Genomic DNA, 7627 nt, shown 5'->3' with positions numbered 1-7627 from the left:
AAAAATAAGATCTTTTTGCTTTCTGGTACTCCTTCGTGTCACAATATATTTGCTGCTTTAGCTTCTTCGACTTTTTTTTGTGAGCCAAGTTGACAACGATTGGATGGTGAACACCCTGGTTCGCGGGATCCAGCATGTCCCAAAGGTGACCCCGGGATTGATAAGCAAATTAAGGGGGTAACAATGAAACAGCCATCCGATCCAGCGTGATACAATGAATGAGGGAGAAACGAGATACAAGCCGGCTAACCGTAATCGGCGTTCGATAAAAGTTCGGCAATGGAGAGAAGCTTGCAAGAGCCCGAACTCCCAAGATCCAACCTCGTCGGAGGCGGAGAAGGAGCTCGCAATCCTTGGATTGGCAAGAGGAGGACGAAGCAAAATTCGGGTATAAGGGGAGAAGAAAATGCTTGAATAAGGTATTGCTTTCCCATTTAAAAATAGTAGAAGAGGATAAACCAACATGTCTGATCTTGTTGTGAGACAAAGGAGTACCCCAAAGAAAAAAAGATCTTATTTTTGTGTACTTGTTGTGCATCATAACTGCCAATCTCATATTTTTCATACTGTTAATCTAAAAAAACTAAGTGCACTTGACGCCGGCTCTTTTCTTCCATGAGGTTGTTATATGCTCTTCTTTCATTTGGTTTAAACTATAAGAACTTGGAGGGAATTAAGCACTTATAAATGGCTGGTGTGGTAGTGAAGGTGTGAAAGATGCCACTGTACGTACCCACCAAGGTCCTTCAAATCCTGTTATCCATGAATTATGCCTAAAAGAAGATATAGTGTTTTCGGCGGTTTATTTGGCAGTTATCAAAGAGCCCCCGTTCCTGGGGTTGACGATTAGGGAGTGTTAGTTTTCAGGAACTTTTTTGTGTAGGGACTAAAAAAAGTCCCCCTTAGAGACTTTTTTATCAAACGGGAGGGACTTTTTAGGGACTAAACTAGACATTTAGGACTAAATGAAGAAGACTCTCAAGGAGAGTTTTTTTGGGACTTTTCCAACAATGCCCCTCTATGCATCCATTGGCCCGCCATCCCATGGTGTTGTTTGATTGTTATCTTTCTATATATTAGGGGCAACATGGTCATTTAATAACCTCTAGGAAGGCACTAGGGACTTTTTAGTCTCTGAAAACAAACAGGGAGGGACTTTTTAGGGACTAGGAACTTTTTAGTTGGGACTAGAAAAAATCCTAGGACCTATGAACCAAACAGGGCCTTAGTTGGCCAGCCCTAGTTATTTATCTAATCTACTACTCCCTCCATAAAGAAATATAAGAGCGTTTAGATTACTATTTTAGTGATCTAAAGGCTCTTATATTAGTTTACAAAGAGATTACTACTAGTACAAGTTTTCCCAATTACAAATATTTCGGTACGGAGGGGTACTTGTTTGGCACCTTGTACGGTCTTGTTTGTTTGTGTGTGTATGAAAACTGAATTTGTAGCAGCTAGCTAGCTAGCAGAAAGTCACACGGATTCCACCCTTGACAGTGCACCTTCTATCTTGCACCAGTTGAAGTTTGATTTGATAAATAACACTACGTTGTACAGCTAGCCAGGAAAGTGAGAGGGGCGCGTCACGCCCCAATCACGAGTTAATGCAATCGTTGCCGACTTGACTCACATCTCTCACGTTTATATGGTGGAGGTCATGGTCGGCACACGAGTGATGAGGCAACACGTACGATAATGGCAGCACTGTCGGCTGTTTGGATAGGGTCCATGCATGGTCCATGCATGCATTCATGGGTAGCGGGCTAGCGGCTCTTACCAGAAAAGATCGAGACACGAGGAGTGCTGGGTGGGGGTGAGTTATATATACTACTAGCAAAAGGGCCTGTGCGTTGCAACGGAAGAAAAGAATACCACACGCGCTTAATTTACAAAAAATGTCTATAATCTGAGTATTTGTAGCTATGGCCCAAACAAAGATGATCTTTGCCTACAGAAGCGCATGTTCAAGACTTCACATATCTTCTACTTAAACACGGCTTGCATGTAGATTTAATGCATACAAATAAACGGGCATGTAATCTTCAATTTCGTCTCCAATCCTGATTTTGCTGAGATATTCAACCACAATCCGGATCGGTGTCGATATGAAGGAAAGACGGATAACACACTATTGATTAAGATTGCATCCTAAATAGTATTCTTTTTAAATGGTTAACAAGTAAAATAACATCATATTCAGATTCTATATATTTTTCTAATCGAATTCCATACATAACATGTTAAATTTGGAGTTACAGTTTAGAAGATATGGGTATTTTAAAAAAACATTTGACATATACTGCAGATTTAATGTCAGAAACATCAGGGTAGGTATTCTTAGTCCTTCATGCTATTTTCTAGAAAAAACCCCGATGTTTCTGACATTAAACCCGCAGTACATATCTAATGTTTTTTTTAAAATATTCATATCTTCTAAACCAACTTCAAATTAAACATGTTATATATGAATTTTGATTAGAAAAATAGGTAAAATCTTAATACGGTGTTATTTTACCTGTTAAGAATTTAAAAAATACTATCTAGGCTGCAATGTTAATCAACAATGCATTATCCGTCTTTTTTCATACCGATACTGATTCAGACTGGGGATGAACTCCTCAGTAAAATCAGGATTGGACATCAAATTGAAAACAAAATCAGGATTGATCACAAGCCGAAACATGGTTAGAGATGTTCATGTGAGGTATATAGACATGTCTTTTACAATACTTGCTGTTTTACCATTCAAAGGCAACTGACCATGTTGTTCCATCCTGCCCATATACTTAATAAATGCACTTTTAAGAGTACACGGATTTTGTCTTACAAAGAGTATCCTTTTAGCTCTAGTGAATCTCATCTATTTAGAGCAACACTCATGCCAGTAATAAAAAATATATAGCGAAAGGTTCTCTACCTAGTGGGTAGAGCACTTGACTGACATCAAGCTAACCTCAGTGACTGTTGTCCTCTTGGTTTTTTTCGATCAAGAGTGGATTTTATTGGCTCAAAATGAAGCATCAAGATGATACACTCATAATGAAAAAACACCACCCGGCTTCTGCATAACTAGGATGCACACAGCCAATACCAACACACGCACACAAAAAACACGTCAACAAATAGCAAAGTCATATAAGACCAAAGCTATGCATGGGCGAGGAGAAAAAAAAGAAAGCGATCAGATCCACGATCAATAAATTACAACAATGACAACACCTGCGCCAACCATCTCATGATACCACATGAACGAGGAAGTTCTTCAACAACAACGTCATCTGAAAGGGAGCGATGCTCAAGCGCCGCCATCACCGGATCCAACCACCTTAGGCTAGAATCTATGTTTTCACGCTGAAGATCCACTCTAAGCATATCCCAACAATGCCTTCAACAATGTAATGACGTAAAAACATCGTCATTGCCAGGTATAATCAACTCGGGCCAGACCTAGGCTTTCACCCCGGAGCACAACGCCGGGTCCTCAAGTAGCACCATCATCGACGTTAGCCATGTATTGTCGCCACCAATTTTTCTCGATCCCAACAGCTACATGCGATGCGTCGCCGCCCCTGCACAACCTCCCCTTTGCATCAAGTCATTGTCCATAGTTTGTATTTCATCGCCAAAGCCAGCCACCGGGTCTAGGGAGAGGAACCCTCACAAGAACCTTCCGATGGCCCCTTCAATTCACAGCGAGGTCACCGACGCGCTAAACAGACCCACCAGAACCGCCGCCTCCTTCCAATGTGCAACCAGGGTCATCGCCGTCAACGCGTCAGCCTGCCGCCACCCACCGCGAGGGCTTCGCCCAACGAACACAGACAACGACGAGGAGAGGATGCATGGTGGAGAAGAGGGCGCCGGGGGCGTCGGTGTCTTGAGTCGCGAAGAGCAACACAGGGCTGAACCGATTTCTTCGGGTGTCACGCAGTGCAAGAGGACGGCGAAGATCCTGCTAGCCCGGTGCACTGAAGTGCAAATTAAGCTAGCCTTCTGGTAGCGCTCGCATTCATTTAGGACGTGGATGTGTACTAGACCGGAACAACCAGCAACAACAGCTTCACGTCCAGCCCGCTTGCCCAGATCCAGCCACCGCCGTCCCTGCGCACTCCGCCATGCATCGCGGATCTGAAGCTGTCCTCTTGGTTACATGTCTTTTTCCCCCTACAATGAGCTTTGTATCACAGGCTGGCAAATAAACAGCCGAAGACAGTAGATCTGAATTGCATAATTGATGGATGGATTAATCCGAACAACCTTTCGCTACCACGTCAGCGACATAGGTTTAGTTCCCTCCAAGTTCTAATATTTTACACTAAATGAAAGAAAAAGTGTATATCAAACACATGGAAGAAAAGAGTCGGCGTCAAGTGCACTTAATTTTCTCAGATTAAAAGTATTAAATTAGCAATTATGGTCTACAACAAGTACATAGAAATAAGATCTTTTTGCTTTGTGGTACTCCTTCGTGTCACAATATATTTGCTGCTTTAGCTTCTTCTACTCTTTTTTTGTGACCCAAGTTGACAACGATTGGAAGGTGAACACCCTGGTTCGTGGGATCCAGCATGTCCCAAAGGTGATCCCGGGAGCTTGCAGGAGAGGTGTTACCGGAGGAGTGGCCCTCCATTGGAGCGGAAGCGGTAGGATCGGATCGAGAAGCAAAGGGGTTAATAATGAAAGAGCCATTCGATCCCGCGTGATACAATGAATTAGGGAGAAAAGGGATACAAGCCGGTTAACCGTAATCGGCGTTCGATAAAAGATCGGCAATGTGGAGAAGCTTGCAAGAGCCCAAACTCCCAAGATCCAACCTCGTCGGAGGCCGGGAAGGAGCTCGCAATCCTTGGATTGGCAATAGGAGGACGAAGCAAAATTCAGGTGTAAGGGGAGAAGAAAATCCTTGAATAAGGTATTGCTTTCCCATTTAAAAATAGTAGAAGAAGATAAACCAGCAAGTCTGATCTTGTTGTGAGGCAAAGGAGTGCCCCAAAGAAAAAAAGATCTTATTTTTGTGTACTTGTTGTATATCATAATTGCCAATCTCATATTTTTAATATTGTTAATGTCAAAAAATTAAGTGCACTTGACGCCGGCTCTTTTCTTCCATTAGGTTGATATATGCTCTTCTTTTATTTGGTTTAAACTATAAGAACTTGGAGGGAATTAAGCACTTATAAATGGCTTGTGTGGTAGTGAAGGTGTGAAAGATGCCACTGTACGTACCCACCAAGGTCCTTCAAATCATGTTATACATGAATTATGCCTAAAAGAAGATATAGTGTTTTCGGTGGTTTATTTGCCAGCATGTGATCTGAGGCTCACTCTAGAAGTCTATGGAAAAGACAGCACACCAATTGCAAGAGGAGGACGTCAATCGGTAGTGAGATCTATCGCCGGGCCTCTACGTATAAATGGTTGTACCCAAAGGTAGCTAAACCTAAACATCATCCATATCGGACATGGCTTTCAAATCTATGTAAAAAGACAGCACACCAATTGCAAGAGGAGGACGTGAATCAGTAGTGAGGTCTATCGATCGTCGGGCCTCTATAAATGGCTGTACCCAAAGGTAGCTAAACATCATCCATATCGGACATGGCTTTCATGCGCTCGTCGTCCTCATCCATGGCTCTGGCTCTGCTGCCGCTACTGGTGGCAGCCGCATTTTTCATCCCCTCCATGGCTTCATCAGCTTCAGGTACCCTCGATCATGGCTTGGATGGCGAGGCACTGCTGATGCTGGGGAGGTTCCATGGGTGGATGGCGGCGCACGGTCGGTCGTACGCCACCGTGGAGGAGAAGCTGCGCCGGTTCGAGGTGTACCGGAGCAACATGGAGTTCATCGAGGCGGCGAACCGGGACAGCCGGATGAGCTACAGCCTCGGCGAGACCCCGTTCACCGACCTCACCCACGATGAGTTCATGGCCATGTTCAGCAGCAATTCTGGCAGCAACGAGTCGTCATGGGAGTCGGAGGAGACGACGGTGATCACAACTCGCGCTGGCCCCGTCCACGAGGGCACCGCCGCCGTCGAAGAGCCACCTCGCGTCGTACCAACCTCAACCTGACGGCGGCGGTGCCTCCGAGCGTCGATTGGAGGGAGAAAGGCGTCGTCACAGCAGCCAAGTATCAAGGGGATTCCTGTTGTAAGTAACATCCATTCAAAATAAATCATGCATGCGATGCGAGTTGTCGTACGTCTTCTACTCCATTATATTGATGCAATTAGGTAAGTGAGTGGTCATCTAACGTACGTACGTGTCCGCGCGTGCAGCGTCTTGCTGGGCGTTCATGTCGGTGGCGACGATGGAGAGCGCGCATGCGATCAGCACCGGTGGATCGCCGCCGGTGCTGTCGGAGCAGCAGCTGGTGGACTGTCGGATTAACGGCTGCGGCAACAGTTGGATGGACAAGGCCTTCGAGTGGGTGATTCAGAACGGTGGCATCACCACGGAGGCGGCCTACCCCTACACCGGCAAGGTGGGCACGTGCCAAAGGGCCAAGCCGGTCGCGGTCAGGCTCAGAGGCTACAAGAAGGTTACACCGTCTGGCAACGAGGCGGCACTGATGGCGGCCGTGGCGCAGCAGCCCGTCGCCGCATCCTTCGACTACAGTGACCCCTGCTTCCAGCACTACATCCGCGGCGTGTACAACGCCGGTTGCTCCAGGTCCGGCGTCTACACCAAAGGGGCGTGCGGGACAACGCAGAACCACGCGCTGGCCCTCGTCGGGTACGGGACCAAGCCTGACGGGACCAAGTACTGGATCGGCAAGAACTCGTGGACTGACCAGTGGGGCGACAAAGGCTTCGTCTATTTCCTTAGGGACTCGCCACCCTTGGGCTTGTGCGGCATTGCCAAGTACCCGCTTTACCCTATCATCTGATGACCCACCCGCCGTGCACCTCCATCATCTGTGTGTGACTCCGTGCATCTCTACTTATATTATATATATGTAATGAATAATTGCACGGTACCTAGCTATTCAATTGTGTACTCCATGTCTATGCTATGCATGTAAAGGTTCGGCTGCTACACATGCATCCTTGCCTATAATAAATAAACAATATATATATATGCTACTCCTTCTTTAAAAAAATAAATATATAAAACGTTTTGTTTTTTGTAGATTCATAGCGTTTGCTATGCACCTGACCTATTGAATACATTATGTTTTACTATGTACGTATCTAAATAAAAAAGTTAAAACGACTTGCAATTTGGGGTGGAGGAAGTATCTCCCTTCTGTTTTATTTATTTAAGTTGTAAAATACACCAGCGGTCCATGAACTAGGGAGTGTCATCCAGGTCTCTCATCTCCTGAAATGCACATTGGAGTCCCTAAAATTGCTAATTGGTTCGTGTGACACTCAAATCTCCATAACCCACCTTAAATTGCGTATGTGGCATGCTGATGCGTGGAGCGGATGATGGAGAGCAAGAGAGGCAGGAGGGGGGTGACCATGGGGGAGAGGATGAGACCGGAGTCAGGACGAGCTCTGGTGGTGCTGATAGTTTGAGGTCAGCACGCCGCAGAGGCAGGGTAAGCTTGACGCACCGGACGGGGCGAGCTTCGGCAGCGCGGGATTTGGGCGAGCGCGACGGCATAGATCGTTTGAGA

The 7627-nt window shown here is 45.7% G+C and overlaps 1 pseudogene across 1 annotated transcript; it reads left to right on the top strand.

Annotated features, from left to right (window-relative positions):
• The first annotated feature begins 5550 nt into the window (after positions 1 to 5550).
• On the top strand, positions 5551 to 7084 carry LOC123160740 (ervatamin-B-like; annotated as a pseudogene). Its single transcript, XR_006480343.1, has 2 exons — positions 5551 to 6153; positions 6282 to 7084. The product of XR_006480343.1 is annotated as an ervatamin-B-like (transcript).
• Positions 7085 to 7627: the final 543 nt, after the last annotated feature.

This window comes from Triticum aestivum, chromosome 7B, assembly GCF_018294505.1.
Source record: "Triticum aestivum cultivar Chinese Spring chromosome 7B, IWGSC CS RefSeq v2.1, whole genome shotgun sequence".
Lineage (NCBI taxonomy): Eukaryota > Viridiplantae > Streptophyta > Magnoliopsida > Poales > Poaceae > Triticum > Triticum aestivum.
Note: the sequence above shows the minus strand (reverse complement) of the source record. Positions and strands in the feature narration are given on the sequence as shown.